This window comes from Drosophila melanogaster, chromosome 2L (genome assembly GCF_000001215.4).
Source record: "Drosophila melanogaster chromosome 2L".
NCBI classification, from domain to species: domain Eukaryota; kingdom Metazoa; phylum Arthropoda; class Insecta; order Diptera; family Drosophilidae; genus Drosophila; species Drosophila melanogaster.
The window spans coordinates 17,740,076-17,759,091 of NT_033779.5; the positions used below are offsets into that span (position 1 = coordinate 17,740,076).

Consider the following 19,016-nt stretch of genomic DNA (forward strand, 5'->3'; position numbering starts at 1 on the left):
ATGGAATGGAATTTCTGCAGCACAGCATGTACTAAACAGTTACTAAAGTCATTGTCATTGTTAGCGAAAATATTTAAAATTCTTTTCAACGCTTCGATGGTAATTAAACGTTACGACGTTAGAGCAAAAGGGATTCCAATTTTCGAGGCTATATCATCATCATTACATCGCTGACATCAGCTGAGCCCGAGAAAATTGTCAACTTTTCACTTTTTAATTGCTGTGTGGCAGGCAGGCAAGCACCAGACTTCCAAAGAACTAAGAAAATGTTGCACAAAGGGAAAACTTTTACATGGTAATAGTAAAAGTATTTAATATTCCAGCTATTTTGGCAGGCCGAGAGGGAAAACAGGGCGAAGAATGGCAACATTGTCACAGTCTGTTCCAGTCAAGGACTTTTCCCAGGATGTGGGATTTTCGGTTAGTTTTTGATGTTCCCCCGACATGCTCTACATAACGCCTCGGCAATTGCATTGTCCTAGGCTCTAGGTAGTTGCAGGACTCTTGCATTTCCACCCCCCCAAAATATGTGCCACACATGGCTGGCCTTGAAAACTTCAATTTCATTGAGAAAATTATTTTAATTACCCCGTGTGCAACACGCCATACCGTCGACCCTGTTCCCTTAATCCGACAATGGCACGCACCCTGTAATTTCGCTACCTAAAGTTGGGTAAGTCGGAAAAAGGTTCTTTCCCATTTAACAATTTTTCCAACAGCTGCGCAGGCGCCACTGACTTTATTGGACCGATTGCTGTTCATCCCGAATGTGTTGACAATTGTTTTATTTGCTTTTTACGCGTTCCTATCAACGAGGAGGATTTCTGGTCTAACAATTGTCGGGTTGACAAGGAGTGGGGGCTATACATAGATTGCTAATGATCTTATAACTAGCCTGACTTATTATTGGGTGTGACCGGAATTCGATGACAAATGATTGCATGGGTGACTCCTAATGACTAATGAAAAATGAAGCTACACGTGTGTAACACTGCTCGAATTATATTATTACTGTTGAAATGAAAAATACCATTGTTTGCGAAAAGCATACCATTCGAAATGGTAAGAAATTCATGTATCGATTTCCGCCTGATTTATTCGAAATGGAACAGAGGCTCTTACTAATTTTAATCGGCCCCAAAACCCGAGTCACATATGTATAATTCTCACCTCTTTCGCTTATCTTTCTTTCGGCATCTTAATTGCAATTAGCTATGAAAATGTCGCCGGCAGCCGATTCAGATAATAAAACGAAAACTATAGGCTGACTATCTGTGAGATCTGCTAATCAGTTGACGAAGCTGACTACCAAACAAATTATAGGAGCTGTGTGCATTTGCATAACTTGCTTCTGCCGCTAATAAACCCATAGTTTCGGGGGTAACAAGCTCCGAGATATAAGCCAAATAAATCATTTACAATTTGTATGGCAAAAAAAATAAACGATTTTCTACTAGGCTTCCAACTGAATCATTTCTTGGCCTTTCCTAATTCCATTGGCGGCAGCTTTTCTGCGTGTTAAAATTCATTTAAAATGACCCAGTCTGCGATTAATCAAAACACAGTTCTGTTTTTGTCTCTTCAAAAAGGTTGGCTTCGTCTTTTTATTTTTCATAGTGCCACTTAATTAAAAGCGAAGATAAAATGCGATACAATATGGTGAATAAAACGTCCCTATGCATAGCTCTACATTTCGGCATAAATGAATATTTGATGCTGGAATTCCGTGTGTTTTATATTTATATATTCAACCATTGGATTGATTGATGCGTCATGGCAGCCAAAGGGCACGCAGGAGAAAAAGTAAATGAAATGCATACGAATTGGGAAGCTACAATGATATTTAGGTTGATGGAAATGTATCTTTCAGTTTGACATAAAGTTTAGTTAAAGTGAAATCAATCTGGCTTACTTTTCAGCAAGCAGTGATAGCATTTCACAGAATGTTGGGACACGCCCCCACAGAGCATCACATTGGGCTTTCCCCACATTAAACTCATTTAAAATCGATTAAATATCAATGCTAGGAGACCACCTGCCGTGTGTTAACCCGAAAAGAACTTGAGTGTGAATATGTATCTTCGAGGAGTCAGCCCAGAAATGTATTCAAGCTCAAGGCGTTGCCGGTTTATTGTTTATTAGATTTTTAACTGCTGGCAGCAGTTTTTAACAAGTTTCAGTAGCGAAGCTCGTAAAAGATCAGCGCAGCTGAATAAATTACCCACTATTGAGGCCGTCCTAAAATTTCCTGGATTGAATGCCAACCAAATGTTGGCTAACGAAGCTTTAATTGTCTACCATATATATATTTGTCGTGGTCTTTTTCTGGCTCTTTGTCACTGGAATGGTTTATTGATTTCTCCTTTGCATATTACCCAATGGCATGCAATTAAAATTCACATTTTCATATTTTATTTGCCCACTCCTCACCCGCACAAACAAAAGTGACCGTCGTATTGGATCTGATGATTTCTTTGACGCTTTCCACTCTGTTTTATTACCAAAAAGTCATTTTGGTGGGCTGTTTGTTTTGAGCATTAACGTGACGCACATTATGAGTTGAGCTGCTCGAAATGCTTCGGTCAAATAATGGGTATTAAATGATTTTTAATGGCCAATACATGTAATGAATTAAAGGAGAAAGTATTTGGAATAGGGAAAATTGAAGTGAGAGTTTACCCAGTCTCGTCCGTTATTTAAAACTGCCCTCATATTTCCCAGAATATTATTACCATTAACAACTCGTTTCCCTAATCATGGTCAAAAAACGGTGATCCTAAACTCCAAAAAATATGAAATTATACATTTTTTTTTACCACGAACTGCGGGCAACCCCCAGAACATTAGGCAAATGAAAAACTAAACGGGGTTCTAAACAAAAGCCAGTTCTAAACAGAACATGATGAAGGGCTCGTTCCAAAGTCCTCATGTGCAAGTCCACTTTATCAAAGGCGACGAGACATATTCGGTTTGAGTTGAATTTTTTTGTATTATTGTGGCACCAAAGCGCGTGGCACTCGACACACAACAATGGCCAACAAATCTGCCCTGCCAGGTAGAATTTGGAATGCGAATAGAATCAAAGACAGAGGGGTGAACGAACACACTTCCGATTTTCAGGACCGTCGAGGAGGGTCGAAAATCAGGTTTGTCCCTCCTCTTAATGTATCCGGCTACGGCAACTGAATGGATGACAGGACAGGAGCGAGCAAAGTGCTTCATCAAATATGAAATAGGCCATTCCGGCAGGGGAAAACGAATGGGAACGCCAACCAAAAATTGTCATCCGCATAAGAGACCCTTCTCCCCTTTTTGGGTGACAATGAAAAATTGAGCAGACAATGATTAATTGGACCGGCGATCGGTTGTTTTGCTATTTAAATTAAGGCCAAGCCGAAAAATATCCCATACGAGCGTAATCAAAAAGATGAAAATTCCCGTGAAATCGACCGAAACTCATTATATCGCAGAGAGTCCTGCGAGTATTTATGGCCTGTCAACACTTTCGCAAGAAGACCGGCGAGCGGAAAATGACTTCGGCATGCAAATATCACATTCGCTGCGGTATCTGGTCCGCAGGCTATTGTCTCAGACCGAGTCATAAATAAAGTCATTACGCACTCGTCTCTGGCGTATGTTGGTTTTCTTAAACCTCTCCTCTCTTTTTTTTTTTTTTGCCATGCGCCAAAAGACGTTTGCATGCGATCCGAATATTTGCATATCACAAGAAGACCGCTCGCAAGAAGCGCAAACAAACGGTAGCCAGGTAAGAAGGAAAAACTGGAAAAATGCAGGAGTGAAGGAAGGTGTGCTCACACTCCAGTTAAGAGCAACCTGATACTCCTCCTCCGATGTCTGGCAACAAATTATGTGTTAACACATGGGCATGCCTTGGTAACACGCCTCCTCGAGAACTCAAGACACCAGACCACAGACCTCAAGACTGGTTGGTCAGCTGCGCTGCTAACTGGAATTAGCGATAATGATAACTCAGGTAGCTGATCACAAAACGTCCGTCAGAGGGAAAGGGTGGGAATGGGCTGGGCTCAAATGATGATAGCTGCGATGCGTGGCAAGCTTAAGATGTTGGATAATCATAGCTAAAGTGCTTGCACTGGCAAAAAACTTGAAAGCTTACAAACTAACATTCTAAAATATATTTTATAAAATACTTACTTAAATATGGATAAGAAATGATTCATTTTTAAGTACTGGCTAATCGAAGACAAATAATAACATCAGATAATTAGCAGGCCCAATAGCCGGCGACCGCAGCAAAACCAAATTCCCAAAGAAAACAAATCGAATTTTCCCGTATTTACAATAGTTTGCTACGCCGACCAGAACAATTGGCCATTATAATGTCATTAGCTGGCACCCCAAAGGCATAAGAAAATTTCGCTTGTCCGCCTTTCTGTCGTGTAATAACAATTTTAGTCGATCAAAAGTGCCTTTGCCTTCGCATCGTTTCGAATATTGCCGAAGCTTTTAAGAAATTAAATGTAGGACCTGCAGTTTCTGCCTGCAAGGAAGAGGTAGAAGGTAGCCCTGGTCTTTGTTCCAGGAATCCACTGGGGAGAAATTAACTTTTTATGCGCCCTCCTGCAAACGAACGCCTGGAAGGTGTTGAATAGAGGTAACGCCTTAATTAAATTTCCAGACTTTTGTCTGGCTTTCTGTGGCTGCGAGGAATATTTTGCGTGCACAAAGCGAATTCTTCGATGTGCCATTAAATGGGCAAAAACGAGGGAGGGGGATGTGGATTTGCAGGTCTTCAGACCGGCAATTGTTGATTACTTTTATTTCGAAAAGGCGATTAAGCAATTTCGTGTGGTTAAATTAATGTAGCGCTCTGCATGCAATGGATACGGCCTCAATAGTTAGCCAAGTTAATACCCTATCAGAATTTTCAGAATTTAAAGCTCTGAAGTACATTTTTAGAGTTGCATAAACCAACACAGCAAATAACATTTTTGCAGCCTGCCTGATAGAAGCATTTTAAACACTGATGCATGTTTCAATCCGATTTGTGTACCGAACTTTTAGTACACCTATCCGCAACTTTTCCTGTTCAAGTTCGCAAACAGGCTTTCGGAAATATTTCAGCCACCGAGTAATGTTCAACAATGGAAATGAATTAAGCATGAAATGTGCCAAAAACTTATGAGTAAGGAAGCAACTGAAACACGCTCGAGCAACAAGAAGAACTGTTGGCTGGCACAATGCCAACTGCAAAATCTACAAAACCATGACAGTCTGACTAAAAAGGGGAAGTACCGCACCTCCACAGTGAAGTCCCCACCCCGCCGGCCAACACATTCATCACCTTCCGCTGCACTTCCGGCGTCATCGCCAGCGCAAAAAGTGCAATGCACTAAAATTGAATTAAACCAAAAACAAATAGAAGCTAGAGTTGCAAAAAGGAAAACAAAACCCAGCGAAATACAAAACAAACAATGTGAAACGTAAAATGCAATCGATGAGGGGGGAAAATGAAACAAAATCAATGCAAAGGTGAGGGGAGCGTCGGTACAGTGACCGTCATAAGTGAGAGGACGTTCAACTTGGCCGATCACTGAGCGAATTACCAATCGCATAATGAATATGTTTACAACATTATTACAACTATATTTCATGATTTTCAAAACATTAATAGGAAATTGGAAATAAAAGGTTAATTGATGCTTTTCTACTTAAGATATCTACATTTTTTGGTGGCAATATTAAACTCACTTCTAGATTTTCTTTTTGCAACATGGGGTGGTTGCAGATGTGTGTGTATTTAAAAGTATGCAGAATATAGCATCAAGGTTAAATATTTGCATTGCTTTCCTGTCGCACGGATTCGCACCCGTGTATAATTGTCGTTTATTTTATGGAATCGCCTGCGCGATGTGTGTGTGTGCCACATTCCAAAGCCCAACAACCTCGAACACTAATTAAATTGAGACACAATCCGGGGCATAAATGGGCAAATGGGCAAATGGGCAAATGGGGACGGGAATTAATTGGAAAGCGTTTCCAATCCGCTAAAACAATAAGAGCGTGGTGTAAATGTTTTAAAGCGTCCCAAGTGGGAATAAATACGGCAATTGGAACACCTAAATAAATATCTGATGCGAGAAAAACGCCCCAGGGAATATGCGAGGAGAGGATTATGTGGTTATCGATTGAAAAGGTGTGTCCAAGGGGAAAATTTAAAATAAACAGCCTACGTTGCAAAAAGCAATGTTGTTTCAGTCAGCGCGTAAACTATCATGAAATATGAAAAAATTATAAAAAGTTGGCATGTCAAACGAATAAATTACAATGCCCAATTCATTGTGTGCGCTTTAATACTTTAAAATATGATGTTTGCGTTTACTCGGGGATCTTTATATATTCAATCTAAATTACTATGAATTACCCATAAATATTGAATTTTTTAATATATTTTCGAAATGTTCTGAGCCATTTTTTTAGCATTAACATTACTGAACGGACGCAGAGATTGACCTAAACAATTATCCCTCTCCCAAACTGTTTTTCGATTTCAGTCAAAGAAATGATAATTTCGTATACTCGGGACAAAAAATCTGTTCCTGCTGATCAACTATACTCTCGAATTTTCAATACATAGTTTTATATTTTTTTTAACAATGAAGTGTATTTTTAAGAGCTTATAGTTTTTGATTGTAGAGATAAGCCCAAACGTTTTTCACCTATCCCGAGCTGTCCATCGATTTCCGTTGTCTGGTGCTTTCCACAACTCCAATCTATATCTTTTCCCTTTCTCCATCCTTTCCCTTTGTTCCTTCACGTATTTGTGCGCAGTCACGTTGTTGCTGTCGCATATCGTCTTATTCTCTCCTTTTGTCGCTGCTGCTGCGGCTGCCCCGAATAAATTTTACATTTTTATAGCGCCCAGTCTAGCATGTGAGTTCCCCTGGTTTCTGCATGTGAAGTGTGGATCACCCCTCGTTCGCACACATCTGCATTTTTTGTATTCCTGCAGATTTGTCACAAGTATTGCCGCACACGCCACTCCGTTTCCACATTTTTTTTTTTTTGCCATTTGTCGTCACCACCCTCAGCTGCCCACCCCCGGAAAGTCTGTTCTATTCCGCTCATGCACTTAGAGAAAAGTATGTTATTATATTTCTATAAAAACTATAAGAACATTACGTTTGAAGAGAATTTGTATCTGTGAGATAGACTTACTTTATCTTGATAGAACTTATCTTGAGAAGACTCTTCTGAAATACTTCCATTCTCTTATTATTAGTTGTATTTACTACACTTTCGAAAGGAACTTAATTTGTTTACTGATAAATTTATGAACATAATTAGTAAAGAATCTTTTTTGAGTGCGCTCATGCTTTGTGCAATAAAAAGGATACGATGCGCGAGCGCACACACATAAATATCCCAGGCACACACACTCGCACTCACACACGCATACACTAACACACTCGCAAACGATGCCGGAACTGTTGTCAAAGGAGGAAGTGGATGGCCGCAGGGGAGGAAAACAAGAGGGGGGTTGGGGACTCATTCAGCGGACGGAGAAGAACCGCAGCAACCGGCAAAGAGGGCAATCACCCGACCCGAGACATCGGATCACAGACTGTATATGATTCCTGCTCGGGGTTGCAATTCCTATTGATTTTCCATTGTTTTTGCTGCCGCCGCTGCAGTGCGGCAAAAAGTTGCCAGAGAAGATTTAGGAGCTCTTCCCAGTTTTTGGTTAAATGCAACCCCTTCCATGGATTTCTTTTCAACTGCCACCCGCAGCTGTGGCTTCATCTCCAATTTGTTGCAAGTGCCACTTGGCAAAAAATAAACTAACCCAATGCAACCCGACATCGCATTTGACACAGTATGCAGATTAGCATCTAATGCCCCCTCAATATTTTCCGTACTATACAGAGATCTCTCTGCAGCTCTCCACTTAAGATTGATTGATTGTCAAGTGGGTTGGGATGGATGGAGTGGGGGTGGTTGTTCTGACCCCGCTGGTTGCTTCGCCCGCGTCACAGTTCCGGAGCAAATGCAATTATTCAGAATACGAGTTGGTATAAGCTTATTAGAGTTATAAGCTTAGTCCTCAGAGAGTTGAAGGATGGCAGAGTAGGCCAGATACTTGATATCTGACAGATAGGTTATTTGTTCGAGTTATGGCGGGGAAAGGGGAAGAGATATGTATTCTTATTATTTGCAGATTTTTGCATTCTTTGCTCTCGTCAGTCGGGGGATAAAATCCAAAACCTGAACAAAAGAATCTTAGCAAATATAACTTAACTACACTTGAGCAAACACAATTGATCCCATAAATATTCAGAAACATGAAACGGAACTTTACTTTACGCATAATTCTCCTTGTTCGTTGCGTATTATTACAGTTTTTTTTATATATTTGATACAACATTTTAAAATTACTCGCTGGCCCTCTGGGTGTCTGCATTTAATTGCTGTTGCCAGCTAATAAATTTTAATTGTCCTCAATTAGCAACGGAATGCAGCGGAAAATATGAGCAACAAGAGCCAGAAGGGAAACCGGGGTTGCTACTCTTTTATGCGAAGCCTTCGCTTGCATTTAAACAAATTTTCCCTCGGTCGGAAGTTGTTTGCATTTTTTTTTTAATGTGGCCTGAAAATTCCATTAGAAATGACATATTCTGCCCATATTCCACTCAAACGAAGACAGTAAGGCTCAATTGAAGAAGAGGCCCAGGCACACAGAATGCTGCACATTTGGCGAGGGCAAAGGGAATATTTCCAAGTGGCAACCGGACTGCCCAAGTTTTGACCCTTCCTCCGCCTCTCAGTCATCGTCATCATCATAAGTCTCACACATGCTGCTCACATGTTCTGGACGAGACGAATGCATTAAGCAGAAATTTCATTCATAAAGATTTCATTTCATTTCGTTTTCACCCCGACTCAAAGAGACCACAAGGCGTTGGCCTGGACCAGCAAAAATAAGTGCAAGAAGAGCCCAAACCGTAGGAGATTTATTGCACAGGGGCGTAGGTAGCGCCTTTCGAGAGGGTCATAAAAACCAGATGGAATTGGTCAGGGTTAACACAAGTATTTACTTATATTAAATTTATTAACTAATACCTATGGTTTCTCAAGTTTATTTAGTAACTATGCAGGGTAATACGTATTAAAACGAAATGGGAAGAATGCATAGGTAACTTGAAACGGGTAACGGAAGAATTCAAACTCAGTTACCTCATAAAGGCAAAAGCTACACCAAAGTCTGACCATCCATCCCCTTAACTGAGCCCCTGTGCGGAGCATCTCAAAGGAGACAGCCTCAAATTAAAATTCGAGCAGCGTCAACAAAAATATAATAAATGGGAAATTGTTTAAATATTTGCCACACACGAATGCGAGGCATGCAAATTCATTGAGCGCTTGAAATTCTCAATTTAGCAATTCGCTTTGCTGCAACTCAAAGAATGCAAACATGGGGCATCAAGGAAATTATTATTGTTGTGTACCTTGAATTTTGCAGAGGACGTGCTTTACGAACGCAAAAAAATTAATTGAAAATGTTCCACGCAAAGGAAGTTGCCAATCTTGGAACTTGCTTTGTTTATGCTCTTTTTTGTTACTTTGCATAAGCTGAAGTCGTTGTTTTGCTTTCAATTTGACCGCAAAGCAATCTCAATCAATCTCAATAGTTATTGACCAGCCAGGCGGCCCCCCCGTCGAATATCCCATATCCACCTACCTAAGACTCCAATATTTCACGTGCTCTTTTCGCTTCTCGCGCCGCCGTCGCCATCGATCAATGAATCTTCGACGGCGGCGCGTTCCGACCGCAATAAGTCAAATACGAGGCCAGCGAGCTTCATTATGTTCAAAAGCCCAACCGCAGAAGGGAGCCAACCTCTTCGGGCCAATATAGCCACAGCCACTACAAAAGACATAGCATCGCAGCAACAAAATACGACTCGTCTCGGGCCCAAAAGGCAAGAACAATGCAGCGCAGATAAGTCAATTATATTGACTTGGCCAAGAACTCAACTCTTCGGGGCTGCCTGTCTGGGGCTTTTAAGGTGGCAAGCAGCTTTTTGCTGCTCCTCTCACAATTCCCACAGTCGAAAGTCAACGTCGCCGTCTCAGCGTCTTCAGATACTTTTTTACTTTTTGCCTTTGGCCTGAACCAAGGCGATAACATCAACGCCGTCAATGGCAAAGTGGCAAGCAGTGGGCTAAAATCGTTCGAATGCGCTTTTGTATATTTTCAATATATATATATATTTATATATTTTTTCTGAGAAGTAACATAAAAATGTAAAAGCAGAATATATTTAGTAAAAGCACACCAATAACTTTTTTATAAATAAATAAATATTTAAACTTTTAGTCCACGGTTCGATAATTCCGTTGAACCGCCTTTGCCACACTTTGCTCACAAAATATCTTTTGACCAGACGGTGTTTTATTATTATCCCGACCGGCACGTAGATTTATACTCATATTTATTTTTTTTGCTGTTATTTAATTTTTCCTGAATTGTGTAGCATCTTCGACCGCTTTCAGTTTTTGGTCTTGGGTCTTTCCGTTGGAACGTCAAGAGTGTAGACGCCATTTACTGATTACATTATTGCTCGCAAATTGCTAGATTATAGTTTGCTTGTTGCTGCAAATTATTGCTGCTATTATTGACTGACAAATTATAGTTATTAGTTTTTCATCTTTTTCAATAAAATGGAAATACTCAAGTGTGGGCAATTTTGCACTTAATATGTGAGAAAGGTTCGCTGAAGGGAGATTGAAGTTGGATTTGGCAGTAAAATAAAATTATTGTAACAATTGGAACAATAAATACAATCGGAAAAATATTGAATACCATTCCATTATATTCTCTAAAGGAAAAATCTAGTTTCTTACAAGAGAATCTCACTATTATAGGCATATTTTATTTTTCCAACACCTAACACCATTTACCATCTGACAGATAGAGTATTTCATGTCTGTTCGCCGAGTCTCTAATGCTTTTGATTCGCACTTTGTTACTTTTTTCCTACCCATCGCGACAAAGCAAACATGAAAGCAGAGACCAGGAAACCGGCAAGAAGTTCGCAGTGAAAGCAAAGTGCCGAGGAACAAGTGCAGTCCACATGGCGGCAATCGCTCTTGGATTCTCTCAGAGTTTCCGAAGAGCTGGCTGAAAATCTGCAAAGCCCAGAGAGAGTTTTCACACTCTCTCCACATCTCTCGGCGAAAAACCAACCCCCCGACGAAATACTAAACTCACTGTGCAGAGTCCTGCCAATTTTCCTACTGGGAAACTATGCTGGAGTACTACGAGTTCGTATTTTTGCTGATAAGCGGCCGCCGCTGTTTTCCTTTTTCCGTTTTGTGGGGGCAGAAGGGGCTGAACATAATTGTAGCTCCGTCGGAGAGAGGGGAACAAGGATTCAATCGATTTTTCATGCTCCCCAAAAAACAGAGCGGGAGCTCGGGCCAAAAAGAAACTGCTGCATACGCACAGGGGCAAAAGAGCTTCTCGGGCTGGGGCTCCTCTCTCTCTGTATTGGTGTGGTGCTGCTGTGAGTGTGTGTGGTGGCGTGTATGTATATGTCTAAGGTGTGTTAACCTCAACTGCTCCAGCACACACACAGCTCAGCAATGAATCCAAAATCTAAAGGGATTCTTTAAAAAACGCCACAAAAAAAGTTTTTTTTTTCGTTTGCAATCGCCTTTCTCTTTATGATTAAAAGTGGTTATCCAGCAATTTCTATAAGTTCCGTACAAATTTACGGACAACACATTTTTCACTCATTTCTCCTTTCTTGTTTGACACGAGATTTTCTTATATAAAAACTATAAATTTATGTACAACTTTTCGTAGACCTTTGCTTACTTTAAGTTCTTTGCGATATTTTCCAAATTCCTTTTCCGTTACGCTTCGTTATAAACGTCAGCTTCTAATCCCAGTTATTGATTTTATCGAGTGCTTGTGTTTTTACAACAATAATCTCTTTCGGGACTGAATACCCGGTTAGTTTCACGTATTATTTGATTTTAGTTTCCATCAACACTTATGCACTCACACACACACTTGGATATATCTTATATATATATTTTATTCCTTTTCGCATTTGTTGTATATCCTTTGTTAAATTTCCTTTTATTCAGATTTATGGGGGGGAAGTAAAGAATTTTGTATTAGCTCTCTTAATGGGCTTTTTTCCAAATTTATTTAAATTATTTTCGCTGTGCCCATTTCGCACACACGCACACACATGCACTGTAACACGCGACGCGAGACACGCACACAGACACAGCAAACGTATAGAATTTTTCACTGCGCCTATGTATTCGAGGGGTGGTGGGCGGTAGCTATGCTATGTGCTATATTGGTGTGTGTCTCTGTATATCCTTTGGCGCGGACCGAACCGATATTCAAAAGACTGGAGACACCGCCGTCGTTGTCGTCCTTCCACGAGCAACTCAATCGACACAATGAGCTCAGAGCATATTGGAAAAGTCCTCAGAGCGCGATGTCTAGGCCAACCGAGTTTTCCACCACCAAAAAGCATGTGAAAGCAGCTCTGCAGAGAGCACAAATTCTCCTGTTTAGTGAGTGGGCGCAGAGAGAGAGAGAGAGAAAGTTATTTCACAGCAGAGAGGGAAAATGGTTGAAAAACCAACAGAGAGCAGGGAAAACAGCGGAACATTCTCCACAAGGAAAACTCTCAGTGTGACTCTACCAAATCATATGTTTTGCATCCCATCGAAAACTCTGCGCCTACAGATTCCATCTCCTCTGCAACCGCAGTTGGAACTTCCTGGCTTCCTACGTTTCGTTTATAGCTAACCTCTGGACCAACTTTTCCCCGGCTCTCTCCGTTTTCCGACCCATGGCCAATAGGTGTTGCTGTTTATCTGTATTTGTGTAATATCCTGTAGTTTCATGAGTTTCCGTTTCACTCTCTACGTGCGTATTGTTTTTTTTTACACATTCACGAGGATATTTTTTTGGCAAGCGATGCTCGGACTTAATAAGTTTGCGGGTATGGTTTTTGTATAGGTTTTTATAAGGGTTTTGTAGTGTAAAGTAATTTGAGTAGGAGGCTTAAATGCATGAGAAGGCTTACAGGCAGATATGAAGTAGGCGATTAAGCTGGATTTGTACATAGATGCTAAGTGAAAAACTGCCACAGAAGTTGCAAAAGTTTGCGGTGATTTGTATAATTTGGATATGATTGCCTAATAAATATTACAAAAATATCAAAAGGATAAGTGTTTTTATCTATATTAGTATTTATATACCAACCGAAATCTTTAATATATTCAAGAGCTAGGATGTGATTATGTGTGAAGAATCTTGTGATTCGCAAAACAAAAAATTGACCTTTGAATGATGATTTTATTTAAATGGAATTTTAATTGTTTTCAATTCAACAAATTAAATTGATACAATCATTAATAGGTTATGAAGAAATAGTTTCTGTTAAGAGTAATTTCATTTGTATATTCCTTTGTTTCCTATACGAAAACTATTGCAATCTGAATCAGGTACCGTATCAAATCAAATTCATTCTTCCGCTCAACAGTTTCCGAAAATTTCCGCCCACTTCCCCTAAAAACTCGCGACACACCCAAATTTAAGGAGCCAACATAAAAATAAAGTCATCTAGAGTAAATCAAAAAGGCATGAAGCAAATGCCAGGCAAGAGTCATAAATACTCATTTTGCATGAATGAGAAAATAAAATGAAATTTGCATTTGACTGCACACTACGGCGACGAAATTATTTGCCAGCAATATACGGTTATTTAAGGTTGCGCCCGACAGTTATGCACACAATAAACGCCCTGAAGTTCGTATAGAACGCAACAGGAAGTTGGCCAAAAGCGAAGAAAACAAAAAATATTCAAGAAAAACAAAAAACTTAAGAAAGAGGAAGGAAGCACGCAAAATGCGCGCCATATGATCGTGGGGGAAAGGGGGAAGCCCTGAGAGCCGCGAAATGGGAACACGTCAAGTGGGAAATGCGGGAAAAACGAAGAAGTGCCCCCGAAAATGTCCTTTTCGGTCTTGGAGAGTCTGCGTTGTTTACAACTCACGCACACAGCGACAGTCTAACACACACACACAAATGCAAGGCAGAGTGACCTCACGTTACCGTTACGCGCTTCCAATCGGAATTACATTTCACACAAAAGCCGGAGCTACAATTTCAAAACACACCGAACGCGAAGCCAGCAAACGGAATTCTGAGTGGAACCTTTGAGATATTTTATCCAAGGAGCGGTCGCGGAACGCAGCGGAAACGGAACACAGCCCCTACCAAAACGAGAGAGAAGGTGCGAGAGAGCGAGACAGAGAAGGGGTGAACAATTTCGCAGACATTTGGCAATTGCATTTCTTGGACTGGAGAGGCTAGAATGGGGATAACGAAACCCCGGATTAGGTGGTCCCCACGAATTTCTGTAATTAAGCAGCCAGTAATGCGTAAAACGGGTTGGGGTGAAAAGTGTGGAAAATGGGCGGGAAAACTGGGCGAACAGGGCCAAAAAGGCAGCACAAGCAAAAAGGGGTTGGGCCAGTTTTAATTTCAAATTCAAAAAGAAGGCCAATTAATTAGGCAGGAGGGTCGGATTTAAAGCGACTGCTGGAAAAGCCCGAAAAGATGGCGAGATGATGACGGTGATGGTGATTCTGTTGACGATGCCTTTGACAGGTGGCCCGGGTGGGTGGAAAATGGGCTTAAGTCTCAGTGGCTGGATACCTTACACGAAATGTGCGTTAAAAGTTTTGATCCAAGTGCGGGAAAAGCTTGGTTTCGACGGAATCCCAAACAACTGTTTGGGTTTTCCAAAAGGGGGAATGCCAGGAAAAAGGCAGTTTGACCGTGTTTTATTTCAAAGAATTTTATTCAATCACTTTTTGCTTTTATAGGAGTAAGAAATGTATTGACATGAAAGAATCCTATTTTATAACTACCTATTCCTCTAGTTCTTTCAGCAATCTGTCTTGAAGTTACTTAACTTTTCATGTTTTTTACTAGAGTTTAAGGGGCCAAAAATACTTTCAATGGATTAGCAATTCTTTCTGGTCATAAATCCCCGTCTAGACACTTTTTGATTTTTTTCCAAGCCAAAAAACTTTGCCAGCCCTCTCTCTAAACAATACATTTATCCATTGCGGACCCAGCGTGGTACCCATCAACTTTTAATTTTGTTTCATTTTTTCGCAATTTCTTTTTATTTTCTGTATTCATATTTAGAGGCGCTATGCATTCGCTGAATATTTTCAACAAATTTCATATTCATAGCGCGTTGAGTTGTTTTTATCGGAGGGATGGCAAACAACGCAAACAACAAATCTAACCGAAAATGTTTACATTGACGGGGGCTTCATACCAACAAAACTGTTGGATTTTTCGCCACTCTTGCTGCGTTCCTTGGGCATAATTTCACTCATTAAAATTCCATAAATCGAGGCGAAAAGCGGCAACATCGTATAATTGCTTTTCACTCCTGATTGCATCGCGTGCTCGATAAGAATTGATTGGATTGCATCGGATTGAAAGCGAGCCGCATCTCACCTTGCGCCAATTAAAAGGTTCTCAAGTTGTCTCGTGTCTCTGGTGTTCCGAGGGATATCATCCCCAGCTCTCTACATCCTCTGGATTGCCGGTCCCAACATTTGGCCACACATTGCCGGCACATGTTTGCTTTATGAGTTATTCCCCTGGAAATTTTTGAAAAACAAAGATGAGCATATGGGCAGCAAAAGTGAGACGCCCTCGCCCTCATAAAAGGTTGAATTTCGGTTGGATCAGTTGACCTCTCGACGGGAATGGGAACGGGGATTGTAAAATGACAAAGGCCACGCATGCGCACACGCTCTGGCTTTTTTTTTTTAATTTTTATTATTTTGACTCTATCAGAAAGTGCTTAATCCCGCTCATCCATATGAGAAACATGTCCGGGTGTGTAATGATGATGACATTATTGGCTGTGCCGCGACCAGCATCTTTTTGTGCGGTTGCGGCTATAAATGTAATTATAGGGCCTGGGATCAGGAACCCCAAAATAAAAACAGAACCCAAGCTCAGTGATCAATGCCGCAGTAGTTTGTCTTTCGTCAACATCTGCCACTTCGCTTCTCCAGTCGCCACTACTCGTAGTGCATTTTTGTGTCGCAACAATTTTAGTTTTAAGTCGCACTGTTGTGACATTTGCTTCATTTGTCAGCGCTTCATTAGTCACCAAAGGACCTGCCCGGACGCTCCCTGACACTCGATATGTGTCCATATCAATGAATTTGTCCCTAATTTATGTTCTTTCAACGACACCTAAGGGAAGAGGCAATTAGATCGCGTGGGATACTACAAAAAAATGCATATCGAACTTATCGAAGGGGATGAATTTGTATAGGGACATACATATTGGCAAGTTGGAGATAAAACTTTGGAATGCGGGAAATATATTAAGGCTATATAAACGTGGAAGTGAAGATGATTATATTTGTATAAGCGAAAAGAGGATATATTTAAAATGGTTCATTTTAGAAGGTTACCACATATTGATTAATTTATTGTACAATACAATATATTAAAAGAACGGTTTATCCCCCAACATTCTCGAGTAATGCATTGTTTTCAACATTTTGCTGCAACTCACTTGTCATTCTGTGTGGCTTCAGCCTTTCAACTTTGCATTAAAACATTTATCTTCATTTTGCGCAAACAACTCACAGCCGCATTATCCCCCATACTTTGTGTTCACCCATGATGGGTGAGCCTGTTACCAGTTGAGACACATTTCTGACCAGTCCAACGGTGGCGGCTGACATGGCCCGAATCCCTGTATCTCATCTCAACGCCAAGGACCACGCTCAGCGTCCTGAAAATCAGCAGACCTTCATCATCAACTACTCCAAGAAGTAAGCCAGTGATGCCAAATGGATGAATAAAGAATAAAGCTAATCAATCGCAACAAAAAGCTAAAAGTAAATATATTATAATAAGTTAAAAAAAAAATTCAAATTCTTGTATGTGTAAATAAACATTTTAGCAATTGGTATTCAAGTCAAAAATAATTGAATATTTATATTTAATTATAGATAGATTTTAGTAATTTTAAGACAACAAACACAAGCAAGAAAGTATCAGTCATCACTGGTGCAGGACATGCGGACATCCTGCTGATTCCACAGCACTTCGTGGCCCATTCCTGTGGCTTAACACTCAACTCGAGTCACGTACACGTCCTGCAATTTCCTCGCACCCCGCGTTCTTCTCTTGACATGAGCGGGACCATGAGTTCGGGTCCTCAAAGTGGGGGATCTTGACTGTTTGGCTCTTTTGTCACAGTTTTGGTGGACGTTTCGCTCAAGTGCTGCAATTTGATGGCACATTTCGTTAATGCCACTCTCATTAGTTGTTTATAGGAATTTCGCTGTAGAGTATTTTATTCGATTGCCTACGATCTTTAAGGCTCCCGTTTGCAATGACACCACTATATATTAAAATGTCGGGTCATAAAAACAAGGAATTCGAAATTTTAATAAAAAATTTTGCTCATATAAATAAATTGAGAAGGAACATTTTTGATAGCAAAAATGGGAAAGTTACGCTAACAAAATTTGATTTTAACGAACTTGTTTAAATGAAAAGCAAATATAAGCTGCATAAAACGAGCATTTATTCCCCTAATTTTGCAATGAATAAGTACAAGTGCACCTCATGATGCATTACTTCCCACTTTTAGGGTAATAAAAATATCATAAAATTCGCGAAGCTATCTTGCCCGAAGTTGAGTTCAAGGCTTGTTCGCTCTCTGTTCCCCTTTTCACATTTTCCTCTTCATTTCCAGCTTGTCTGTTAAATTTTGCACAAATGCCAAAGTTTACACGCATCAGCAAAAGCTTCTGAACAGGAAGCCGGGGGATATAAAAACGGGTGAGAAGAACTTTAAAGAAATCCAAATAAAAGCAATGCAATATCCAAAGTTTTCTTTGCCAATTTTTCCTGCTTTTATTTCCCGGACTCTTACATACACCATGCTGCGAGCGCATTAAGCAATTTTTCAAAGCACTTTCCACAGACATTCAGGGCCATCTCCCAGACATTCACAGATTTCCCCAAGATGGGTGTCTGTTTTTGGGGGTCCATTGGGAGCGACACTAACAAATAACAACAACTGATATGTCTGGCATTGATGGAGAAAGCAGCCTTCGAAGAGCAGCCAAATAGAATTTTAGAAATGTGGAAATGAAATTATAATTACAAAACGCCTTTTGTCACTGCCAACTTTGTTAATTAAAACTCAATGGCGGGTCCTGCGAATGCCAGAGGGAAAATTATGAAAACAAATTGCGAGCAACATGCTCATGGGAAAATTATGTCAATGTACACTGCAAAACTAATTTGGCAACCAGGCAGCAGCACAGCCGACTGAACTTTGGGCCAAGTGGAGGCACACGGATGCCGAAGTGTTGTTCCCAAGGTTTCCATGGCCTATCGCTAACACTTATCCTCTATCCCCGAACACGAACCCGAACTCGAATCCAAATCCAAATCCAGAGCACAACTAACTCATAAAGCCAAGTGCAACTTTTACAGTTTTCTAACCAGGACGAGAAAACAAAAACCATAACCAAACTGCTGCGTTGTGGGAAAACTTTCTTAATAGATTTTTGCTTCGGATAAACTTTTCCAATACAACAAAAGCAACGTATAATATATATATATAAGAAATAGAAGAATAAAGCAAGCCATCCAAACAGGAAGAAGTCTCTTTCCTTATTCCACTCCTAACTCAACCCCTAACGATGAGTTTCTGTCGGTATTCGAATCGTATTGTGGCCATCTTTTTGCTAAATTCAGTTTAGCTGTGGAAATTGATTTTCATCTTTGGCCAGCATCTTGAGTTTGTATTGCGGCTTAGTTCAAGTTTTCCAAAGCCTTGATTTGGGTGGGGAAAAGTGGCAACAAGGCCCGTCCTAATGCCAGGCCTATTGTTTACACATCATATTACATTATGGAGCATTATATATAA

The 19,016-nt window shown here is 40.4% G+C and overlaps 1 protein-coding gene across 12 annotated transcripts in view; it reads right to left on the reverse strand.

Moving 5' to 3' along the window:
* The window catches only part of CadN (Cadherin-N), a 131,288-nt gene that overhangs the window by 93,023 nt on the left and 19,249 nt on the right, over positions 1-19,016 (reverse strand). For 11 of the 12 annotated variants that reach the window (NM_165231.3, NM_001032109.3, NM_001032107.3 and 8 more), the window contains exon 1: positions 11,864-12,271. The exons of the other annotated variant lie outside the window; for it this stretch is intronic. The gene's annotated coding sequence lies outside the window, so the exon portion shown is untranslated. Of the gene's footprint in view, positions 1-11,863; positions 12,272-19,016 lie in introns of those variants that run through there. 12 annotated transcript variants of the gene reach the window in all.